Genomic DNA, 26467 nt, shown 5'->3' with positions numbered 1-26467 from the left:
TATGAGCAATGGTCCTCCTACTTTGTAAATCTCTGCTGGAATAGAATCAGCAGCAGGTGCTTTGCCACATGAAAGGAGCCTAAGGACCCTCAAAACCTCTTCTTCAGTTGGAAGTTCAGCTAAGGAGGGATTAACTTCAACCTGATGTAAACAAAGGTGCTTCATCAGCCACCACCACACCATCCATATGTGGAACCATCAGTTACAACAAATGGAGAAGTTTTGAATGCTGTGGATAAGTTCACTTACCTTGACAGTGTACTTTCCAGAGATGTACATATTGACAATGAGGTTGATTCACGCATTGCCAGAGCTAGCTCAGCGTTTGGGAGGCTCCGAAGAAAGGTTTGGGAGAGAAGAGGTATTAGACTGACCACCAAACTGAAGGTCTACAGAGCCATTGTGCTGACCTCATTGTTGTATGACTGTGAAACATGGATAGTCTACCAGTGCCATGCCAGAAAACTGAATTGTTTCCATTTGAACTGTCTTAGGAAGATTCTGAGGATCACCTGGTCAGATAAGGTACCAGACACTGAAGTCCTTGCTCAAGCTGAACTGTCAAGTATTCAAATGATGCTTCAGAGAGTGCAACTCCAATGGGCAGGCCATGTTGTTTGAATGCAAAATGTACACTTGCCAAAAAGACTATTTTATGGAGAACTTGCATGGGGCAGGTGATCACATGGTGGCCAGAAAAAACAATACAAGGACTGTCTCAAGGTCTCTCTGAAGAACTTTGGATTTGACTGTGCAACATGGGAGACACTGGCACAGGACCACTCAGCATATTGTGCCCACATAAGAAGAGGTACTATGCTCTTTGAGCAATGCAGAATTGAGACAGCACAAAGTAAATGCAAGATGTGCAAATTTGGGATATCTACCCCAAATATTCATACAGACTATCTGTGCCCAACCTGTGGTAGAGCATTCCGAGCTTGTATTGGTCTGATCAGCCATAGTCTGACACACTGAAATTTCATTTTACAATGGTGATGTCATTTTGGTCCTCTTCGAAGATGAAGGACAACAATCAGTGTTACAAATACAAAAAAATGAGATAATCCTTACCCTCAAGGAACTTATAACAAAGAAAGAAAATATATATCAGGAAGTATAAACTCAGTATGCAAGGTTCAGTCTAGGGAGTCAAAAGAATGGAGAATACATCCATAATACAGATAAGCTGACAATCACTTTCCAGAAGAAACAGTAATATTAATTTGATTATTGTGTGCAGAACAAAAGATTGAAAGTTGTGGTTGTGGTTTGTCCTTTGTTCTCAAAGAGGACCATGACATCAGGAAGATGATGCCATGCATGCAAGCAGACTGGATTTAAGGGAGGGAGGGCTGTGCAAAGTCACCAGCCTCACTTTCTCCTCTGGAGCCATCTGGGTCCAGTAGACAGATACAGACCAGGATGACTAGAGAAAAGGTTGAAAAGGCTGAAAGTAGGGGAAGGGAAAGAGTACACATCTGGGGCAGGACAGATGGCCAGATAGCTTGTGTGGACAACTGGAAGGGATGGGATGCATAATCTAGTTTTGTCTGAGGCTATCTAGATATAGTAGGCTAGGCAACTATACACTCAGCCAGTCACCAGTCAGGACAGCCCAGCTCCAGGGTTAATTTCCCTTAGTGTGACAGAGACATGGATTTTGTCAGGTCTGGCATGCTGGGTGCTAGACCGGGTGATAAATCTGTCTCTCTGTTGCAAGCTGTGCAATACGGTATCCAAACTCTGACTTTGAGGATATTTATATACAATGGGGGCTGACAGTCCCGTTCTGGATCCAGTTCTGATTGGCTACCCAGACGAATGTTAGATTTTTAATGTGAACATTTACACCTCAGTAATAGGCAAACACTGAAAATCAGGGCTTGATTCATTGTTTTGTTGATTGCCTAGACTTTAGAAAGTGATGGAGAAAATGATAATAATGCAGATTAAATTTAAAAGTGTGTCATGAATACATTTTTTTGGAGAGACACTTGTTTAAAATGCATCAGTATATCCCTAGGTCTAAGAAGCAAGGCTTTCTGTGCTGAAGATTTTATAATAGCATTTTTCTTCAAAGCCATAACTAGACAGTGCAACTAAGGCTTTTCTTCAGGGAACCGAAATTTAAAGTCTTGACAGTAATTTCTCTTTCAGCAGGTAGAAACAAGTGAGTTTGGGTATGATGCATTACAAAGAGAACCAGTCTTGAAACTGTGCAATCTTGGACAAATTACTTAGCCTCCTTTGGCTTCAGTTTCTTCATCCATAAAGTGAGAGTGTTGGACTAAATGACTGCTAATAGTTCTTTCATTTTATAAATTTATGATCTTATAATGCTTTCATTTTATATCCTACTTAGCAAAAAATAATTAGATAAAATAGGAATGCCCGTACCTCCAAAACAGAGTAGCTTCTTCAAAGTTATTTTCAGGATAATTATTGGCCCTTTGCCCTCAGCAGGGCACCCTGAGATAACAACTATCTCCCAAGGTCATTGAATCAATGCCATCTTTGTGTTAATCATAAGAAATTGTCCAGAATTTTCAGTGTTTTGTACTGTGCCTAGCATACAGCAAGTGCTTAATAAATGCTAGTTGATTGATGACAGTGTAGACTTCTTTTTTAGATAACTGTAAGAGCAAGCAAAGTAGAATCTTTTGCTATTTGAGTTTTAGCCAATCAAGTGTGTTTGATTGAGTCTTGCCTTTGATTGAATCAATCAAGAGTCTTTGATTAGAAACAGTATATATATTGTAGAGAGCAGTCAGAAGCAGAGTTGAGAGGGAAGGGACTGTGAGTGGGCTAGGGGAACTTGCTTGTGGACAGACCTAACAAAATGTTTGTGATATTGGCCCTCTGTCCTTAATTTCTCAGACAGAAGCCATGTCCATTGGTACTGTGTTAATTTCTCAGACAGAAGCCATGTCCATTGTTACTATGTTAATTTTTCAGAAAGAAGGCGTGTCTGTTGGTCTGTGTTGGTTTCTCAGACAGAAGCCCTATATGTTGGTCTTTATGAGTGAATTGAGATGAAAAGTGGAGATCTGTCCACAGGAAAGAGGCTAAGCTTAAGCCTCTTTTAAGAATTGTTAAAGTGAACTGAGCTGATGGTGCTGGTAATGTGTATAAATACTTTTATAACCCTGTTAAGCCTTGTTTTCCTCGAAACAGAAGCTGAGGGCAAGAGTCCCTAGAGCTTGCTGTCAGATAAAAATAGGAACAGTCCCCTGAGCTGAGACAAGGAGCAGGAGCAGGAGCAGAGAGCTGCCTGCAGTGTGAACCCAAGCAAGAACTAGGAGGGGTGGTCCATGGAGGAGGAGCCTTGGGGTTTGGGAGTCAGCTTCAAAGTCAAGATGAGCGAGGGCTTTACTTGGACACTGTGTATTGATTAATAAGATTGCTGTTACTGTGATTTAAGGGATTGTTCTTACCGTGTTCTTACTATGACTAGGGGTGGATGGTGTGGTATTTTGAAAAAGAACTTTACTTGGATACTTGGTATTGATTAAGGATATTGCTATTGTTATGAAATATAGGTATATATTTGAATGATATATTTTACTTAAAAATGTTGCTTTGTTTCTAAATAAATAGAGAGTTCATTATACTGTGCATTTAGACCCTTGAAATCATTCACAGCAGCAGTCCTTAGGTGTGCTGCTGCGGTTGACTTTACAACAACCCACCTATGTCTAAGGCTACTGACGATGTTGACTGCGTACCAAGGCTCAGTGGCTCAAAAAAACAATCATGAGTTAAAAATGATAATTCATGAACTCAGCCATGGTATAGTGGGAAGAATGCCTGTTAGATCTATAATAATCTACCTATTTTATTTACCCTCTGTGTTACTCTAGGCCAGTTACCTAACTTCTGTGGTCCTCAATTTCCTCCTCTGAAAGAAATTAAGTTAACTAAGAAATGTTTAAGGTCTCTTGTAGATCTAAATCATTCTATGATTCTTTGATTGTACCCTGGTCAATCAGTACTCCTTGAAACATCAAGGCCTACCAGAAAGAAATACTTTATAGATGAGTAACACCAGAACAATAACTTTCCCTGTAGTCTATATCCTTCCATTAATCCAGAAGGGATGTACATGAATTGTACATTTTTAGAATCATAGATCTGGAACTACAATGGACCTTACAAGTTGTCTACTCTGATCCCCTCATTTTATATATAAGAAAACTGAGGCCCCTAGTGGTTGTGACTTGTCCAAGTTTTCACAGGTAAATAAATGACAGCTGGGAGTTGAATCCAGATCCTCAGACTCCAAATCTAGTGTTATTTCTTTTATGTGCCACACTTACCTCTTTTTTGCCTTCAGCTCTTAGTAGTATGGTAGTAAGACTTGCCACATCTATGTCCATTTAGAAAGTATTTGCTGCTACATGATTGGGAGTAGGCAGGAGAGACTCATCATTTCTCCAACATTTGAATTTAATTCCTCCAACCTCACGTACTTATTCCAAGACCGGAACTGCTTATTTTGGCTCTGTTTATCTATGACTTTTTTTTTATGTCCAGAGAGATTATTGTGGAGGGTCAGAAAACCATTGCACACTACAAGTTAAATAGATGGGGGTACAAGCAAAAATTAAGGAGACCTCAAAGGACACAATTAAATCTATGTCAGTCCTGAACTCAGTGAGTGGGCTGATAAGCTTACTGTGGCCTAGGGGAAAGAGCACTGGACTGAGAGTCAGTCCTTGCTAGCTATGTGAGCTTGAGCAACTCACTTAATGGTACTGGGCCTCCATTTCCTCATCTGTAAAAACTGATAGAAAGGAGGGAAGTTGGTCTAATTGAGCTCTAAGGTCCCTTCTACTCTGACATTCTGATTCTAAAAGTTAGTGAATAATACGTGGTTAAAAGGTTTGATGGATCCAACTCACTGTGGACAATGTAAAACTTCTCTAAAATTGTAGGAAACCCAGAAATCTCATTCTCTGCCATTCACTAGACAGTCTTCCCGAGTAATGGTAAATTCTTTGGCCTAAATATTGTAGGAATCTCTGATTTTGCTGCTCTCCTATAGATCCTGCCTACAGATTAGTAATGTGTCTGAAGTATAAAAATTAAAACTAAAAGTCAATAAGTGCTCACGTCAGTAAAAAAGGAATAAACATTGGAATATATATTTATTAGAATATGTTTACAGGACAATTGTCAACTAAAAATTTCTGTTTATTTAAATTATAAGTCCCAGTGTAATAGATTCAGTACTGCCTCATGGTATGAATACAGTATTTGGAATGTGTGTATGTCTGTGTGTGTGTGTGTGTGTGTGTGTGTGTCTGTCTGTCTGTCTGTCTGTCTGTGTCTGTGCATCTGTGTATGTATATGAATTGCAACACTCATATTTTATAGCAGAATATTGCCCTTAGTACTTCTAGGATGATGGTTCATAGGAAGACCTAGAATCTCATTTAAAGTCAATAAATTACTGTCTTTCTTCACATGAGAAGGGAGAGAATCAATGAATTTATGATTAGGTGTAAAAATTCGGTGTAAAAAAAATTAGGTGTAAAAGAGATTGAACTCTTTTATAGTCAAAACCTCGACCCTAGAATAAATTGTCTTCAGATAAGTAAAGGACAGATTCTCCTTGAATCTGTTAGGAAGTAGGGTGGTAGGGTGATTATAGTACTAGCTTTGGAAGAAAGATAGGCTTAGGTTCAACACCTACTTCTGACATTTAATGATCGTATGATTCTCAGTAGGTTACTTAACTCTATATATGGATGTGATATTGTAAGATACTCTTTTTCTCACTTTTTTCATTGTTTTCCTTGAGATTCTTGAAATTTTCTTCCTCCAAATGAATTTATTTTTTTCTAGTATTGTAAAGTAATTTTTTTGGCACTTTGATTGGTATGGCATTGAATAAGTGAATCAATGGAAGTGCTAATGTTATTTTTGTTATATTGGTCTAGCCAACCTAAGAGCAATCAGTATTTCTCTGATTATTTAGGTTTGTCTTTATTTCTGTAGACTGTTCTATTGTATTCAAAATAATTCCTTTAGTTGCCCAAATATTATATTCCTTGTGATATGATTTTAAATGGAATTTCCATTTCCAGCTCTTCCTATTGGGTTTTGTTGATGATAACAGACATGCTGATAATTTACATGGATTTATTTTGTATCCTGCAAATTTGCTGAAAATATTATTTCAATTAATTTTTAGTTGACTCTGAGGTTCTGTAGATAGACTATAATAATATTATTAGAAAAAAAGATAGCTTTGTTTCCTCTTTGCGCATATTTATTACCTCAATTTCTTTTGCTTGTTTTCTTGTTGTGGTTAGCATTTCTAGAACTATGTTAAATAATTGCATATTTAACCTATCTATTTGTGCCACATGCAGAGCCCTAAGAGTTGACTCAGAAATCACAGTGTAGTTATGGCTGTAGTAGTGGAGGGAATTTCAGTGGAGAGAAAAGCAGAAAAACTAATAAATTTTCCACATATTGGTATATGAATACCTATTCTCTGAATGCTAGAAGTCAGTGTCAATCTTAGGGAAAAATGTGAGAAAATGAAAAGCTTAGTGTACAGTATCACCTGTTTGAGCTTCTTTCCGTTATCATAATAGTCACATCATTTCTTCCCCTCTGAGGCCCAGTTTCTTCTCTTTATCCCACATTAAAACATTCTGTCAGTAAAGTATCTCATATCATTTGTTTAAAATTTAGCATGAATTTGTCCCTGTTACCTCTCCCAGGTGATTTTGCTTTTTAAATAAAAATTTCTCATCCTTTAAAAGTATTGCAGTTTGACCTATAGAGGATTTTTTTTAAGCAAGGATACTTTCTAGATCCAGACAATGTCTTAGATCACTTCCCTATATGCCTGACCTTGCTGACACACTTGTCCAAGTTCCATCTTTAGCCATGCCATGAATGCATACACTTTGATTAAGAAGTTAAGAAAATAACCTTACAGTCACACAGATGATACAATCTGAGATTTGTTCTTCACTTATCTTATCTAATAGCTCCATTTCTGGAAAGCATTTTGCTCTTATCAGATTTATCATTCATTATTCATTCTGGCCATTTCCCCTAAGGTTTCCCAATATAAATCTATTTATGGGAGAGAGGAAGCTGAAAATGTACCATAAATACCATGTTATTGAAACATGAAACAGATTGCAGTAGAGCATACAAATCAAGTCAGGCCTATCTGATTTTATCTCAGAGAGAAAATATATCGTGAGATTGAGTTTGTCCTAACAAAGATTTCCAAAAGTCAATTTTGCTGATTTGGAACAAAAATGAATTTTCTTAAATAATCAAGTAGAGAGCGACAACGTCATTTCCCCCTAAAGTGGAAGCTAGTGGCTCAATGGGTAGAGCTTTACAGTTTAGCATGATTTTTCCCTGCTACCTCTCCCAAGGGATTTTGCTTTTTAAATATTATCTCTAATTAAAAAGCAGGGCCTCTGATGGGAAGAGGAGGGGGAAAGAAGCTCAGTATCCTTAATGGTGAAATTTAGATAATAATAGCACCTGTTTTTCAGGGTTATTATGGGGATTAAGTGAGGTAATATTTGTAAAAGCTGTTTACCTCCATACCTAGAACATAGTGATGGAATCTTAATAAAGCTGCCCCCAGCTGCAGTATTCTAACTTCCTTATGGGCTTCACTGAACAGCAGGCGCATCCTGATGAAACCACCCAGTCTGGCTTTAACCATACCGTAGGCTCCTAGACTCAATCATAACCCTCACTGAACAGCAGGTCCACTGCCCCTACCTAGTACTCCCCCTGACCCTCTACTCGATATCTGAACTTCCTCATATATGCCTCACTGCCTTACCAGAATAGCAGGCATGTCCATATGATGGAATGCTAGCCAGTGCCGCTAGACCCATTCCTCATATTTCCCATAGAAGCAGCAGGTGTGTCCATGCATTCATCCATAACCACATCCATCTAATCTCGGACAAGACCACAATAGCCAGCCAATCAGAAAGCAGCATCACCAGGATGTTGGAGCAGGATGTGGACCTCAAAACAATAGAAGGGACTTTCCCTAAATAGGATCCTGCGCAGTAACAGCAAAAGCTGCCCTTTAGGTGAACTTATGACATAGAGAGGCTTATTATAATATCCTTATCATACATATATGCCCCCCAAATCAGTTTTTCTGCACGCATTGTGAATAATCACATACACAGTTACACTGAGGCTGGGATCACTCCCCCATAACCTAATCCCTTAACAAATCCCTCCCCTCTTACCTCACCCCTCAACAAACCCCTCCTGCCTTTCTAATATTCACAATTGTTTTTATATAATCAGTCTCACTATAAAATTGCCTGTCTTGTCCTACTGAAGTTGCTGGTTCATCTTGGAATTCAGCCTGCTGGAGAGTGTAATCATCAATAAATGCCTTCCCTTGGATTAGAGGTGGTCTGAGTCTGAATTCTTTGAGACGAGACAACCCCATAACACACCATGAAACCGCAGCCATAGTAGGTACCATATAAATGTTCATTCCCTTCCCATAGTGTGTGTTCAACTGATTAGTTGTTGATTGACTGGATAACACAAGGAGCTTATGTTCCTTGTTTTAACGAATTAGGCTAATTATATAGAAAAGGATGAAAAAAGGTATTCCTGTGTAGCTGCATAAAGGCATTTCATTTAACATGATAGGGTAATACAGTAGCCTTTGCCCATTATTTTAGGAAGCAAAGGAACTCTTAAGTTCATTTTCTGTTCTAGCATCCATTTGATGCTGGAGGTTGGCTTTTTGCTGAATCCATTCCTTCAGTTATAAAAAGAGGAAAATAAAAAAATAAGCGATTTTTAGTGGACCCTAGGGTTCACATAAGCCAACAGTGCTCTGTATATATTTGTTTGCCTGTTGTCTCCTCCATTAAACTGTAAACTCCCTGAGGGTCTTGTTCAGTAATTCAGTCATGTCTGACTCTTTTGTGACCTTGTTTGGGGTTTTCTTGGCAAATATACTGCAGTGGTTTGCCATTTCCTTCTCCAGTGGATTATGGCAAACAGAAGTTAAGTAACTTGCCCAGGATCACACAGCTAGTGAGTATCTGAGGTCACATTTGAGCTCAGGTCTTCCTGACTGACTCAAGGCCCAGGGCTCTACCCACTGAGCCACCTAGATGCCTCCTCCTTTAGGGGAGGAACTGTTTTTTCCATCTTTTTGCATACCCATTGCTTAGCACAGTTCCTTGAACACAGTATAATGTTTATTGATTGGTTGAGAGAAAAGCAAATTCAGGGGTGAGGGGGAGTAGTCAAGAAATAGTAGTGTTTTGGTATTGGAAGGCTGTTATATGGAAAAGGATTTATTCTGCTTGAGTAGGAAGAGAGAACTAGGGGCGATGGGTAAAAGGCATAAAGAAATGTTTTTCAGCTCCATGTAAGGAATGAGAGAAATTTCAAATTACAGCAGGCTGCCTTCGGTGGTAGCGAGTTCCCTTTCACCTGAAGTTTTCAAATAAAGACTGGGTACCATTTGTTGGGGATGTTGTAGAAGCACATCCCGTTGAGATTCAGGTTATGCCTAATGGACTCCAAGATGCCTTCCAATGCTTAGAATTTGTAATTCTTGATCTACCAGAGAGTGTCTATGTATAGACTCATGATATTTTGTCAGATTTGGTTACAGTTTGGGCTCTAAACATATCAAATGGAAAATAATTTTTATTTTTATTTTTTTGTGTTCAGTATAATGTTCCTGCCACTGTAACTTTTTGCAGAGGAATTTACGGGAGCAGAGTTATCCCCAATTGCCTCAAAGCACTCAACTATAAATCCACCTTGACATTTACCACCAGGAATTTTTCAGTCCTTGTTTTTTCAAGGAAATCATTTCCAGATGCACTGTGCTGCCTGTCTCATTCCTTTTTTTCCTCCTTTCCTTTACCAGAGAATGAAGAGGTAGAGGGAATCTGTGAGGAACTTGGTAAAAATCTCTGGACCAAGTTAACTTCTTTGATATTTGGTAACTTCAATGTAAAGGTAGACACAGAGATGAAGAATATGTTGGAAAATACGACTCAGGCTTAAGAAATAGAAGAGATTAAAAGTGTATAGAATACTCACAAATCTCCTGCCTGTGTCTCCAGAATATTTTCTTTTAAAATAGATTTATAGTTTTTGGAAATGGTGAGAGCACCAAACAACGTCACAAGAAATAATACTATATATTAAAATATATGAAGTGATTTATTATGGGTATAAGAGTTGCATCAGGATAGGCTGGTTGTGTGTATGTAGTAAGGCTATTGACCTGTAAATGTCAAAATCAATGAGAAGTTAGAAGAAATAAAGGAGAGAAGATCCTGAAAGGTAGAAATCTCTCTATTCCCCCCCAAAAAAAGCTTGGAGCACAATCTCCCCTACCACTTTGTTCTCCAGATCCCCTACTTTTTACTCAATCTCCCACTTCCATCTTTCAGCTACTTCTCACCTATCTCTGAGATTATTGCAGAATAGATTTTTAACTACTGCCCCTCCTTCCAGTCTCTCTCCAGTTCAGTTCATATCTTATAACAATGACAAAATGATACTCCTAATGTGCCTATCTAAATGTGCGCACCACTCCCAAATGCAAGAACTTTAGGGTGTCTTCAATGTTTGCTGTGTAAAATATAAATTATTTAGTTTGGCATTCAAAACTCTCTTGAATCTGGCTCCAACCTAGATTTTCAGCCTTTCTTCATACTTCTTCTCCTCAGGGACTCCATATTCTTACCAGTCTGGATGATTAGCTGTCCTTTGTCTTTATCTGTCTTCACAGTTTGATTGAATTTGACAAGCTTTATTAAACATTACTTATTTGCTAGATGGATGTGAGAGGATACAAAGACAAAATGAAATAATGCAAGTCTTCAATGATTTTACATTCCATTGGCATTTCTCCTACTTCTGTGCCTTTGTGAATACTGGTCACATACTTGTCCCCCACTTCTGCCTAGTTATTAAATACATACTCTATGCAACTTACTCTACTGGAGACATAAAGATATATAAATCACCTCTGAGATCCCACTCAGATCTAAATCTAAGATCCTAAAATCACCTAGTCCAGCTCCCTCATTTTAGAGGTGAAGAAACTAAAACCAAGAGGAATTAAGTCATTTTTTCCCAAGGTCACAAATGAAGTTGTAATAGAATAGGGATTTGAACCCTTGTTCTCTGACATTAACTTGAGTGCTCTTTCCTTACTATTGATCATAGGCTACTAGGATTCAATATCTATATCATATCTAGTTCAACCTCCTCCCCCAATTTTGCATATGAGCAAACTGAGCTCCAGAGAATTATTTCTCCAGGGTCAGAGTGATGGCGAGCAGCAAAGATGGGATTTGAGCCCTACTGCTCTAATACCAAATCCAGCACTTGTTACACAAAACCACATTGCCTCACTTTTAAGGTTCTTTCTAGCTCCTGATCCTATGAGTCACATGGAGACATTGTAAAACAATGGAGAGATTAGGTTTTCTATTTTTAACATTAATAATTGGTTACTAAGTGGTAACTGTAATGTCAGTTGTCCATAACAATCTCAAATGACTTACCAATTAAATCTACAAAGATGGAGGGGAGACACCAAACCAATCCGTAATCTGAGTTTTCTTAGTGAGGCACTAATTCACTGTTTTGCTAGAAGCCTTCTTTCCCAAATGGCAGAACCAACAGAAGTAAAGCAAATATTTTGCTGTACAGCTATAAAGCCTATCTGCCCCTCTGCTGCCTCCATTAGCAGCTCCTCCCACCAGAGCAGCTCAGAAAGGGCCACTCATTGTTCAGAAGCCAGGAAATAAGGTGTGGAAAGACTGAACCCCAGATCTCCAACTTCCCATCACAAACCCAATATCCTGTTCTACATATCTTCCTATTAACGTGTGACCTAGGGCTTCAAACTTGGAATGGAGTTAGCTCAAATCTTTCTCAGATTCTATTTCCTTTCTTGTGGACTGACTCCTTCCATTCAACCTTTTTCTCTTTATTAATAACAGGTGATAAACCTTCTCACAACCAACCAGTGACCAGATTCAGAGTGCAAGAAAATATTAGAAAATGAGGAATCTTAAGGGCACACATTTTTTAAAAGAAGACATTATAAGCATACAACAAGCTCAGAATCGAACTTGCCTCATTTTTAGGTGTCTTACATAAAAATGTCCTTTTCTGATTCCCTCATTAATGCCTTTACTCCTAAACTACTTTATATTTAAAATGTTATATGCATTAGCTTTATTTTATGCTATATATCTTTGTTACTAGTAGAATATAAAATTAGAATATTCTCATTAGAATATAAGCTCTTTGTGAGTAGGAGTTATTTCATTCTTTATATTTGTATCCTCAGCAGCTACCTGTCACATAGTAGGTACTTAAATCTCTGTTGACTAGTTGATTGATTAATGGAACTTTGTCAGTGAAATAAACAGAAAGTATTAGAAAAGTTATAATATGGATAAGAATGTGTGATATAGTAATAAGTACACTGTATTTAGATTCAGAAGACCTGCTTTTGAAATTTGCCTTTGTTACTTCTCTGTGTTACCTTGGGTAACTTGTTTTCTTTTTTGGGCAGTTCAAGAGTTATGGTAGTTTTGTAGCATCCAGTACTTTATAATATAAATCACCAACAACAAAAAATCAATTTGACTTGACATGACAGCCGGAAGGCAGAGAAGCAGAGTCAAGTAAGACGACTCAATGGATAAGTTCATGTGTCTCTGAAAGTGTGTGGGGGCATGTCTAGAGAGGGAGGCTTGGCTTAGGGTTACCTCTCTCTTGAGACCTATGGTAGGAGAAACACAGACTAGGCAGACTGTACATGCTGTTATTTCCATAGATTAGGGAGAAGTAGACATGGTAATAGCCAAACTGTTCTTATACACCTACTACTGACATTTTGGAATGTAGAAGGGGAGTGACTGCGGCCAGTGCATTTTGAGGCTGATTCAATCTCCTTAGATAGAGTGTCGGGCCTGGAGTCAGGGAAATCTGAGTTCAAATCTGGTCTCAGTTACTTGTGTGATTCTAGGGAAGTCATTTAACCCTGTTTGCCTCAGTTTCCTCATCTGTAAAATGATCTGGAGAAGGAAATGGCAAACCATCCCAATATCTTTGCCAAGAAAACCCCAATGGGGGTCACCAAGAGCTGGACATGACAAAAGACTGAAGAACAATAATTTCCTTGCTTTTGGTCAAATTTAGTGGTTTACCAAATGAGGAGTTCCAGGAAAACTTCCTTAAGGGTGTGGTTGTATTGTCTAGGCCCAGCTGGCATGGAAGTATTCCAAGATATGGATATATCTGTATGCATATCCCAGGATGCTCTGCCCTATAGAGAACTGTGTGGTATATCCATGTTTCTTTCTCTTAAGTATCTTGTGTGCCATGCCTACTCTTGGCCAATTTTTAGTTCAGGTGACTATAACGACAAAGCCTTTGAGAGGCAGCCCTGGCTACGTTGCTGTGGCTGCCATAGCTAAGTGGTTCAGTGGATAGAATGCAGGACCTAGAGTCAGAAAAACCTGAGTGTGAACCCTGCTTCAGCTATGTACTACTCTGTGGGTCACAACTTCACTTAGTCTCAGTTCACTCACTTGTAAAAAGAAGTTGGACTCAATGGTCTCTAAGGTCTCAGCTCTAAATCAGAAATCTTTTGATTATTCTGAGATTTTGAATATCACCCCACACAACACCTTTTCTGTATCACTTGTCCTCATTTCTCCTTTCTCCTTTCCACCCTGCTGCTACCTTCAAAGGAAAAATATTGTACGTTGGGAAAGGAAGAGGGTATCTGTCTATCTGGTGTCAGAGGACACCAACATGATTTCAACTGCAAGTCCAAAGGATCATCTGACTAAAATGTTTTCTGTATATGAAGACTTGATTTCTGGAGTCTTATTATTATTTCCTTTACCAAAACAAAACAAAACAAAAAAACAACTCCGATTTCACTCTTCCCACCCTATCCCCTTTCAGTCTGCAGAATAAACAGAACATTGAATATAAACACTTTCACTGTCTGATTTTTCTTTGTATCACTCTAACAAAATGCCTGTGGCAAATTTCTAGTTACAAGGTCATAGATTTCTTAGTCATGACCAACACTGTCTTTAACAGAGTTTCAATAAGAAATATAAATGGCAAAGCAATGCCATTTGCTTCACATAGGATTATGTCAGCAGAAGGGGAAGCAAAGTTGTCAAGAGTCATAGACTTATGGTTTGTTCAGGATGAATACTCCTAGAAGTCGGTGTGAATTCATTAGCCTGGTTTCTCAGTATTCCTTTGAATTGACATTTTTTGTGTATCTGGTTCTGATTCAAGCTCTTATAAAAAAAGTCATTTATGAAGGCTCTCTAAGTTTCATCATTAGTCTTTTTTTTTTTAACTGAATCTGGGGATCTCATCAGAGAGGGTATCCCAGTGAAGAACTTTTCTGCTAATGCAGGTTGGCAACTACCCTGCAACTTATATGTTCTTACAGAATTTCCCAGGACACTGAGAGGTTTGGTGACTTGCCTAGGATCACCAGCCAGTATGTGTCAGTGTTGGGATTGGAAGCTCAATTCCGTGTGGACAGTCTCGGGAGGGTAAAGGTGGGAGCTTCTAAATCTTAGAGCTCTCACGAGACCCTCCCAGGAAACGGCAGGGAATAGAGGTGAACCGAGCTATCTCGAGTAATTCCGCCTCTTCCCGTGAGAAACGTGATGGGAGAGAGATCTCCCCACCCTCGAGATGGTCCCGGATCTGGGCACACTATTGTTATCTAACAGCACGGTATTGAGATGCAAACTGTGTGGCTGAAGGTTAAGTAGGATTGAGGAAGCCTGAAAGCTCTCTTAGCACGTGAGGAGCCAAGAGGACAGTAGGCTCCGCTTTCTTCTTTCCTCTCTCCCCTCCCCCTCTCTCCCCGCTTGTACTTCTACTTCCAATCCCTTAAGATCTTAGCCTCCTTAGGAAATCTCCCCCTCTTCCTCCTAAGGAAGACCCCCCTGCACTTGTAACTAGACCCTGAAATAAAGCTCAACCCTTGTTCGACTCTGGAACGTCCTTTCTCTCATATGAGCATCCGGTTTTGGCCAACCGAAGACCTCGGAGGTGAGGTAAGAAAGACTCGGGTAGCCCACACAGGCCTCTAGGCCTGGCATGTCAGAGACAAGACTTGAACCCAGGTCTTCCTGGCTGAAGGTCAGCTGTCTATCCACTATGCCATTCTGTTTTTCTATCAGTGTTGTGTTCAGCAATCTCTCTGCCTTTCTGTGGCACCAAGAAATACAGGGATTTCCTGAATTATACATGGGCCGTGTCCAAAAGCTTGCAAATCAGTTGTTTGGAACTAGCAACAAATAGGAAACCATAGAAACCATATGATAAATGGTGGTCAGGATCCCAGGCCAGCCCATAGAAGCCTCTTCAACCCATAATGAACCTAAAGCATAGTAGTTAGAGGACTTTAGAACCATAATTAGTGACTGCATTTCAATGGGACAATGTGTGCTGCATTCCAATTTGGCATGCCAGGGATACATGGTCCCCCTGGTGCAGGCCCTGGCAGCTGAAACCATGACTTTTTGATGTCCAAGCCTCTGGCAACTCCCAAGGCTGTGGTAGGAATTCCATCTGGAGAGAGGTGTTGAGGAGCTAGGACAGGGACTCTGAGGTTACTTTGGGCACAGTGAGTAAGAGGAAGAGGAGGACGACAGAAGCTGGGGCCAGTAAGAAGGGATGTCTCCCTTCCTCCCATTCTCATTTTATAACACTACTTGCATTTTCCTTTCACATCATTCTCTTTCCAAGGGACTCCGTAAGGAGTGGAATCTGAGACTCCACTGGGGTAGAAGTAGGGAAGAGTGACAGTAACCACTTCCATACAGCTCTCTTCTCCCTCTCTGTCAGTGCTATAAAACACAATACTGACTGTGCTTTGTTGTAGGGGTAGGAACTATAGAGAGGACCCCAGAATGGAGAATGGAAGCTACAACTCATAATGAGATGGAGTATGGCTTCCCTTTTTTCTTTCTGCTTCCCCTTCACCATCTGTCCTTTCTGAGCACAGCTGCGCATAGATCTGAACAGCACTGGGGCAAAGTGAGAATCAGGGACTTCGGCTGGTTTAATCAGAATCAGTAGTGGAACTGTCTAGCCTAGTAATATGGCATTTGGAGGCTGAGGATCAGGTTTCAGATCCCAGCTTTACCACTTTCTGTGTGAAGTTGTCGAATTGGACAAGTTACTTGACTCCCTGGGTCCCAGAATCTTTGTGATCTAAATGAAAGGATCAGACAAGATGGTTTTCTAAAGTCCTTCCCAGATCAAAATCTATGATCCTTTTATATTGGTCACAGGGTTAAGCATGAGCGGTTGGGGGGGCTGGTGTCAGAGAGAAAACCCAAGGGAGAGTGATGAGGACAAGGGAGTAGAAACCTACCGTACATAATTTTCCTTCTATATCCCTTTAATTGTAAATTTGCTCATGTTCATTCCTCTATCCTAACAAATATGTTTATTATTCTAGCACTGCTCCTATGCATCCTTCCATCCCTTCAGGATTGCTTTGGGTATACCACCCTTCACTGTTTTTAATGAATTTGAACACTCCAGTAAACCATCTCATCTTTCCTCAACTGCTACTTACTTAGCCTCCATAAGTATTTCTCTCTACACTACTTATACTTGGGTACTTTTGACACTTTGGTCAGCCTACGATTGAATCTTTGGTGAACCTGAATACTCTCTTCACCAGTGCAAATCATATTAACTGTAAACCCATATGATTCTTGTCCATGTTTCCTTATAATTCCTCCAAAAGAGATCTATACATGATGGAGACCTTCCTTTTCTTCTTTTATTATACCAAGAGTGCCAATGTACCACTTGGGCTGACCATCTGTCGGTTCTCCTTCTAGCCATATGACTAGCTGATTTCCTTTTCCAGTAATAGATGTCTTGTACAATTGCATTCAAGTTCTAGTTTCTAACACACTACTTGTTATGCCCACCATGCAGATTTCTAGTGTTCTTTGGATTTTTAAAAATAATTTAATTCTTCCAAGTTTTCAAATATTTCATGACTCACTACCACATAGCAACACTGGGAGAATATTGTTATAAAAAAAGAAGAGTTTTCACATAGCAAAGCAGGTTGGGATCATTGAACAGTGTTGCACAATTTCCCAAAGGTGATACCAGATGATCTCCTACTCAATTCTGCATCCAATCCATTACCAATAGATCCAGGCAGGTTGTTTGTTCAGCTACTTGTCATACTTTGTGACAATATACATTTTTTATCTACTTTGTTTTACTGGTGTGGATGATTACATGTTTCTTTTTCTTGAATTGCTATGGATTTATTAGAAAAATCTGTAGTATTTCAGAGCTCAATGTATAATACAGTGTTACCTTTAAATTGTAGTGTAACATTTGTAGCACCTGTTCTGTCATCTGGGACCCCAGAAAATCTACTGTAGCTTCAAGACACTTTGTGAACACATACCAATGTATTTGTTTTTACTTATCAGACAGAGGACACAATGAATTTGAAGCAAAGGCATTAATGAAATAGCATAATATAAAAAATTGGGAATAGGACATTTCCCTCATAAACCTGGGGCATACACCAAAAAAAAAATACATACTATCTGTAGGAAAAGTAGATGAATTAATATTGGAATCATTCATAGAGTTTATTCCTAGGGAATATGTATCCAGAACTATACCTGGAAGGGGTAACTCATACTTTTAACACTGTAGGGCTCTGATGTTATCTGGTAATGTTGTTGCACTGTAATTTCTGGACCTGTTGCCATTGCTTTTCTTTGCTGAGTTTGTACCAGGGTAGAGGAAGATAAACTTGGATGGCAAAAAAAGATACCCAGTTGACTTGGGTTTTAATGGCTCCCCTTCCCACCACCTCCCCCCTCCTCTCTCCTCTCCTCTCCTTCCCTTTCCTTTAAAACTACTGCACTCTGAAACTGGGACTCCACTGGGGCCCTACGGGGAGCTCCTCTGGACCCTCTTAGTTTCGCAGTGATTATCAATAGTAACTGTTACTGTTTCCCTCCCAGACTGATGTGTTTCTTTTTTCTTGACCTCATTAAAGGAGCCATGCCCTGGCTACTTCTTAAACAGGCCTATTCAATGAACGGGTGTTGCCCCACCCTAAGTGAGCGCTTGCAAAGAACTTGGCCTGAAGGGCCCAAGGTCTCCCAGTGCATCCTGGGCCATCTCTAGTCATCCTTATGAATATTTGGTCACTGAATTAGTTGGCTCTGGAGAAGAAGTGAGGCTGGTGACCTGCACGGCCCTCCCTCACTCAAAACAAAGTCAAGTGCAAGTCTTGTCATCATTTCTCTGATGGCATGGTCTTCTTTGACAACGAAGGACAAACACAACACCAGGGTAGAGGGCTGCTCTCCTCCTCCTCCTCCTCCTCTTCTTTTCTCTTTCCCTCCCTCTCTCATTGCTTGTGTCTTTCTATTTCTCTGTCTCTCTGTCTCTGTCTCCCTCCCTGTCCTTGTCTCTCTATGATTCTCGTTCTGTCTGTCCTCGGCATTATCTAATGTTGTCTTCATGTGAGGCACAATCTCTTCTCCCCTAAATGGAGAGAGCTCTGTCATTTCTTTTAGCTTATTACCCAAAGATAAAGTTTCAGCTCATTTAGAAAGGTAGAACCCTCATACACATTCAAGTAGCAAAGAAAAGTTAGCCTGTTTTCACTTCATAAGCAATAGTATGTCAGTGCCAGAATCTATGTCTTCAGGAGGTCAAGTTTTTTGGGAACTCAGAATAGCCAGCTTGCTAATCAGAATATACAAAATTTTGTGTCATCTTTTGAACTTTTTCCTACTAGATGGATCAATGTATCTGTCCTAAGCCTATATCTGACATAGGGTTAGAAATTCACCATCTTCCTCTGATCATTTCTAGATCGACAAACTCCATCTTCCTCGGGTAATTTCAGGAAATGCATTTTGACCTTGCTAAGGACTGTTTGGGAATTCTCAGCTTCTTTAAAACCTTGGGGCTTTGACGTACAAATGAATCTATGCTTATGTACTAGCTAAACTGAAAGGGCTAGGTCTTTGTTTTCCTTGCTTGTATTATGTATATATCATTGACAATAAACTTATAAGGTTTTCAACTATTCTTTAGGAACATTTAGAGACCATCAATATCAAAGAAAGATCTTTTATTTTGCTTGAATAACACCAACAAATACCTTGGTAAATAACTGATAGTACACATTTCTAAATTTCTGTCAGTAACTACGTAATTATTAATATGAACTTTGCCCGGATTACTACATTCAGCATTTGACATGGCTTAAGAAGGTAAAACAATTCTCCCAAATCCTTTTTAAACTTTTTTTTTTAACAACATGAGCTTTTTCACCTTTTCTTTGACAAAATGGAAGATGACGGGTGGAATCGTGTTAAATGTAATCACCCCTGGTTCTTTTTTTAACAGTGAAAAAGACCTAGGCTCATAATTCTATTGAAAGAAAGTAGTTTCTAGACACCCTGGTGAGAAGCAGTTAATTTGCAAAGATTTTTTTCTTAAAACCTGTGACTTTTTGTTCTAAAATAGGAAGACATATTTGTGGCAACTTGAAACCTAAATCATTTTTGTTTTTGTTTTTCAGGCAGGTGGAGCACTTCCCAGACATTCTGGTTCAACAGTCAGAAGTGAGAACATCTATTTATCTCTGAGGCTGTCATATGGGGAATCTTTCCGTATGTTTCAGAATTTCTTGAAGAGGGAACTTCCAAAGGGAAGAGCTTATGTTCCAAAGCTGGTTTCAGGCCAAGGTGTGAATAGATGAAGCTTGTTTCTAGCTCCATCCTATCTCCCTTTTCAAGATCTGTTTGTTCTCCCTTTCAGTCTGACAGGGTCTGACTGTCAGCTAATGGTCACAGATGGAAGATGAGCTGACAGACTAATGCCTGCCAAGATTTTAACTGATGGAAATTGAAGGTGTTACTACTCCCAGGGGTATTTGTATTCTAATTCATTGAATATGAAAACTAAAACCCCCTACAAGTTCAAATAAATTAATCTCTAAAAATTGTGATTTCAGGCATCATGACAATCAGCCTTAAGAGATATATTTGGTACTTGTGGGGAGGATGGGCTTCCCATTAAAATACAGGAAGCAATCCCTTAGTGTACTGTGCTTTAACAAATTAAATGCCTATAATGCATCAATCAATCAGAAAAAAACACTGTGATCCACCTGGGGATACAAAGGCAAAAAAGAAATAGACCCTGCCCTTAAGGAGTTCACATTCTATTGGGGGAGATAAATATCTGTATGTATGTATGTATGTATGTGTGTATACATATATACATATATATTCCTACCCAAGATTGCTTCATGTCTGTTTTGGATATCTTAAATGTATTGTATGTTTCCAAATATGTCATACATATATACTCACACATATATAGTATGTAAATATGAAATAAATTATAAATACCTTATATCTATATAAATCATATTGAAGATATTCAAAGCAGACACAAAGTGATTTGGGTCATAAAGAAAGCCATCCCTCAGGGACCTCACAATTTATACCTTGGTAAGTCAGGATGTAGTAGGATGTTCAGTACCCTTGTCCATGAAATTTTTGTAGGGCTTAGTTGTTAGGAATTGTTAGGAATTTTTTTCTCAACAAATTCTTATTCTCATATTTTGTATGCTCTGTGATTTTATCACAGTTGGTACTTAAGCTACCAACTTTATAGTAATCTACAAGATATTTGACCCAAGCCCCAAGCAACTACATCTCTCATCTGTCCACTCTGTCCTATAGTTAGATTTGCACTGGTTGATTTAAAAAGAAAGGGCTACATTTTCACTTACCAACCTCTTTTATTATTATTATTTTTAAAGGAAATTCCTTGTGTGTAAGCTCCTTTCACTGAGGTAGATGGGCAACTTGGTTCAAACTTAGAGGATTGCCTTGGGGCACTGAGAGGGTGTGTGTGTGTGTGTGTGTGTGTGTGTGTGTGTGTGTGTGTGTGTGTGTGTGGGGGGCTTGTTCACAGATCTAAAATGTTTTCAGAGGCAGAATTTTAACCCTGGAATTCCTGACTCCAAGGTCATCCCTTCCACTAGAGTGGAAGTGCCAGATATGAAGTAAAAAAGATTTTAATTTAAATCTTATCTTGATACTTACTTGGGAGAACCTGAGCAAATAATGTAACCTTTCTGAATATCAGTTCCTTCTGTGAAATCAGGGTGATAGCATTCACTTCACAGATTTGTTGTGAGGATCAAAGAGTGCTCTCCTTTTTCTTCCCTTTTTTGGAGCAGATCTGTGATTTCATTGGCAAAGGGAACTCCCAATGAAAATATTCCCTTTACCAATGAATATTGACACCTGACCAGCAATTTTAGTCTTAAAGAGTTAACTAGAGCATTAAAAAGTTAACTAAGATCACTGAGTCAAGTATGTGTCCGAGGTGGGACTTAAACCCAGATGTTCTGTCTTAGTTCAATGAAAGCTGCCTTAAAGCACTATGATAAATGTTAGTTGTTAATAATAATTGATTTTGTAGAATCATTCTTTTTTCACCTTATTGAATGGAGTTCAGATGGAAATGGCCCTGGGATAAATTATCCTTTTACTTTTCTTTTATATTTAGTGTCTTGTGGATTATGATTGTGCCAATGAACAAACAAAGACTTTTTGTACAGAAGTAAAAGTATTAGGGTGTAAGCTCATTCTCTCTACACTCCCTAAAACCAATCTCCATACAATACCAGTAGAAGACAGGATGACAGGGATGATGGGGATGATAAGTACTTCATCCTATTCTTGAATGACTTTTAATCTCCTCTGCTAGGTCTTTATAAAGTTTTCATTCTGTGGTAGCTTGGAGATTATGAGTAATTGGTATGGTGACAGCTATTATAAACATTACCCTGAAATTTCTGTGTTATCAAAGCACAAGCTTGCCACTTCTCATTTGATCCAGCTTGTGTTTTTGTTGTGCTGGACTTCTTGCAACTATATAGAGGACGAGAAAATTTCCACACCTTTTTCTTTGGGGAGAGGGGTCTCTTCCACATTTGCTTTCTTCTCTAATCTCTTAGTAACTTTTTTGATTAATGCTAAATTTTTTATTTTGTTTTTTATGATCTTATGACTCCTGCATGAACTTAACTTTTAACCTTTACCTTCGTGTGTTGAAGAAAAAAATCTAGAATTTTGTTTTCTGGAGTCCTTTCCAGATGCCTGCTTTCCTTCCTTCCTTCCTTCCTTCCTTCCTTCCTTCCTTCCTTCCTTCCTTCCTTCCTTCCTTCCTTCCTTTCTTCCTTCCTTCCTTCCTTCCTTCCTTCCTCCCTTCCTTCCTCCCTTCCTTTGTTTCATTCGTTTATTCCTTCCATCCTTCTTTTCTCATTCCGTACTACCTTTTTTTCTTCTTTCCTTCCATTCTCATTACTTCCTTTTCTTTCTTTCCTTCATCCATAGGGTAGCTAGGCAGTGCTGTGGATAGAGCACCAGTGCAGGAGTCAGGAGGACCTGAGTTCAAATCTCACCTCAGACACTTGACATTCACTAGCTGTGTGACCTTGGGCAAGTCACTTAACCCCAATTGCTTCATCCTGGGTCATCTCCAGTCATCCTCATGAATATTTGGGTCACTGGATTCAGATGGCTGTGGAGGAGAAGTGAGTCTGGTGACCTACACAGCCCTCCCTCACTCAAAACAAAGTCAAGTGCAAGTCATGTCATTATTTCTCTGATGACATGGTCTTCTTTGGCAATGAAGGATGAACACACATCCATAGGGCATTCAAGTTTTCTACTGTCTGTACCTGTTGAACATTTATAAAATCTTCCAGTGCCTTTCCTTTGCTCTTCAGCATCTTTCTCAAATGGTTTCTATGCTGCTGGTGTATGGCATCTGTCCTTGGTGATATTTCTTGATAACTGCCTTTCATCCTTTGGTTTTTAGTATGGCAAGAAGTGTAACATACATCTCTGTGAGCAGGTACTGAAAGAACTTTTCAGAATTCCAGTTCAGATAAGCCCCTCTCTTTTTCAAAATCTGCATTTGTATATCAGTGCTTCTCTTGTCATAAGTTAGGGATGATTTCTAGAGTTTTCAGAAAGTAAAAGTTTCCAATGACATCAGGTTCTTCAACTTTTCCCTTTTTAGATATTAGTGGTGGCTCACTTTCTTCTCATATTTAATCTAATTTAGGTTTAGGGTCAAGTTTTGTTGTTTTTTTTTTTAATGATTGCCTTGAAATGGTCAGCAATGAACTGTTGTGTGTTGAAGCTGATAGTGCTGTTGACAGAAAGCAATAAGAAGCCCTTGCCTATACCTGGAAAATACCATTTTCAGGTTTGTTTTTTAATGATGTGGTACTTGTGTAAAATGAAAGTATAATGACTGCAATCTAGTTCACGTACACTTATGGTTTGCCTGCTTTAGTGGTCAGTGCTATCAATCAATTAATCAAAAGCATTTATTAAATGCAACTAAGTGGCAAACAGAATTCAAAGCCCTAGGGAAACAAAGAAAGACCAAAACATTTCCTTTCCTTAAGCAGCTTACACACCAATGAAGGAGACAACATGTAAATAAATAGGCCCCAAAATATATATACAGACTAGAAATAAGATAACCTTGAAGGGGAAGACTTAAGTGGCTGGAAGACAGGTGGGGACTGGGAAAAACCAACCACAGACAGTCAAATTTAAGCTGAATCTTGAAGAAAGCCAGGGATGTCCAAAGTAAAAGTGAAGAAAATAGGTGAAAGCATTTCTAGCATTTGGAGTGTTGGTATTTTCTTATTTGTTCCTATGTATCTTGCATTTTTGTAATACTAGGAGGTGACAGACCACTATTCATTCTTCTGTCTTCTCTGTGAAACTGATCAATATGATGGATTTGGGTAGGATCCTGTGCCAGCTTACCTAATTCTTTAGTTCATAGCATCAGTTTCAACACATTCCTTGGAGTACTAACACAGTCAGAGGTATTGATAAAACACAATTGGCTAGATCAAAGATCCTGCTAGGCATCCACAGGTACTTTAGCAGTCTGAGGGTACATAGAATCCTTTTTATATATATCACAAAGAAGCTGTCATTCCCTTACTCCCACAGTCCCTCACTATGATATAAATGATTAGTTGGACTTCAATTGCTGTTTTGTAAGGTACATAAAAGGGAATATGACCAGATATTCCTATATGAATTTTTTAAAAAAGATGATGCATTTTGGTTAAAATTTTCCTTTCTCTTATGGGTCATTTTCTCTGTGAAATTAAGAGCTTTCTATATAGGAATCTGTGTGTTATGCATACTTTTTTTAAAAAAAGGATCACAAGACGAAAAATGTTACCTTGTCCTGCCAAAATGTTTGGTTTTTTGTCATATAGTAAATGACAAATTTTGAACCACTTTGCATAATGTACTAGACCCCAAAATAAAGGGTTTGATATACCATGTAATTTCTCTCTGGATCACATTTCTGTTCTGAACAAACTTTTAGGTTTGCGGTTTATAAGCAAAATAACTTGACTGTTTACTTGTGGTTATCTGTGGTCCGTTTCTATGGCAGAAGGAGGAAAACTACTTTGAGAAGGAATCAAAATGGGGCACACAGTTGCCAACAATTACTGAATTCTATTTGCCTAACAAAACATTTGGTTCAACCAATTCTTTGAAATGGTTAGGTATTATCATAATAAGGACAATTTTTCAGGTAAATCAATTGATATATATTAGCTAAAATAACCCAAAACGTTTTATTATGCAGTCTCTTCACCCTGACTTATTTGTGTGCTGTGAGATCAGCATAGAGAGAAGTATATATGCAGCTAGGTCCCCTATAACTACTGTCATTAACTTTATAGTGCTTTGCCAACTGTTTCCTTCACTCTCTGGTTCTTCAGCTCTTTCATGTAATTGATAACCCCTTTTATGCCTACTTGATCACATTTCACCTTTGAATATCTACACATTCTCTACGTTTTCTACCTAATTTGTGAAGCTTGAGTTTCTGACTTGCTCCTTCCAATTTTTCATTTTTTTTCATATACAACATAAGCCATCTGATCAAGAACTGTGTCTGTTCAAGAGGTAGTCTCTGATTCACAGAATAATAACTGCTCACATTTCTCCAGGGCTCAGGGCTTATAAATTTCTTTCCTCATAATAACTCTGTGAAGTAGGTAATGCAAGTTCTGTTATTCTCAGTTTACAGATAAAAGAAACCAAGAGGCTGAGGAGATACTATCACCTGATTAGATTCAGTCTCATTATCCAATTAGTTTATATTCATCAGCACCCTTCCTTTTTACCCCTTTATGTTCCATAATTAGTTGTCTCTACAAAAAACAGTATGTGGCAGTAAAATACTACTTACAATATAACTTTAAAAATGAATATAGTTATATACACACATATATATCAATAAATACAAAGTACAACTTTATAAATTCAATATGAAATAACTTAAGAAGAAATAAAACTGCTTAAGTATGTTGGGGTAACGTTGCTCACTGCAATAAACTGTTATCAGTTGGTACTTAACTAAATGCTGGTATTCTTTTTTTTTCTTTTTGCTTCCACTTTCAAGACCCAAGACCACTGGTAGCTGTAGATCATGGAAGCCAAGAGATAACTTCAGAACTTTTCAGAAATTGAGGGTTGGGAGCATGGTGTTAACCCAGAGATCAATTCAGTCAGGGAGAAATAATAAGAAACCTGTTATCAAAGTGGAGATGAAGGTCAGGGACAAAATAAGCGGTGTGGAGTTGGAACACAGGCTACAGCAAGATAGCAAATTGAAACCCCTCATTCTTTCTCACCCCCTCTACCAAATCAGTTGCCCAGTCCTGCCAATTCTTTTTTCATGACACCGTTCTCTCCTGCTTTTCCTCCTTCCTATAGGACTGTTTTTTCTTAGTCTTCTGTATTGGATTGTCATCAAGTCATACCCACTAATAGTGGGTGATCCCCAAGGTTCTGTCCTAGGCCTTTTTCTCTTCCACGTCTATATCATTTCATTTGGTGATCATATTAGCTCCCATAGAACTGATGATCATCTCTATGCTGATAATTCTCAGATATCTTTATTCAGCCTTAACCTCTCTCCTGACCTCCAGTCTCACATCTCCTACCACCTATCAGACATTTCATACTGTATGTCCTGAAGACATCTTAAATACCTGTCCAAAACTGAATCCATTATTTCCCCCTGCCCCAAACCCTCCCTTCTCCCTAACTGTTCTATTACGGTTGAGGGCATCACCCCATTGTCCCAATCACTCAGACTCATGACCTGGGGGTCATCCTTAACTCTTTAGTCTATCTCACCTTCCCCATATCCAATCAGTTAACAAGTCTTGTCCTTTTTCTCTCTTCTGATGCTGTTGTGGTACAGTCCTTTAACACCTCAAGCCTGGACAATTGCGATA

General features: G+C 38.8%; 2 long non-coding RNA genes across 2 annotated transcripts in view; one reads left to right on the top strand and one right to left on the bottom strand.

Annotated features, from left to right (window-relative positions):
* Positions 1-8325: 8325 nt before the first annotated feature.
* The window catches only part of LOC140533310 (uncharacterized), a 28127-nt gene continuing 9985 nt past the window's right edge, over positions 8326-26467 (top strand). Inside the window, exons 1-2 of the long non-coding RNA XR_011976872.1 lie at positions 8326-8492; positions 19667-19832. This is a non-coding gene — a long non-coding RNA (uncharacterized lncRNA). The remainder of the gene's footprint in view (positions 8493-19666; positions 19833-26467) is intronic.
* On the bottom strand, positions 10198-11741 carry LOC140533311 (uncharacterized). The gene is made up of 3 exons (XR_011976873.1): positions 11574-11741; positions 10748-10834; positions 10198-10282 (listed from the first exon to the last, which is right to left on the bottom strand). It is a non-coding gene; the product is annotated as an uncharacterized lncRNA (long non-coding RNA).

The sequence above is a fragment of the Notamacropus eugenii genome, chromosome 3, assembly GCF_028372415.1.
Source record: "Notamacropus eugenii isolate mMacEug1 chromosome 3, mMacEug1.pri_v2, whole genome shotgun sequence".
Taxonomy (NCBI): Eukaryota; Metazoa; Chordata; class Mammalia; order Diprotodontia; family Macropodidae; genus Notamacropus; species Notamacropus eugenii.
Note: the sequence above shows the minus strand (reverse complement) of the source record. Positions and strands in the feature narration are given on the sequence as shown.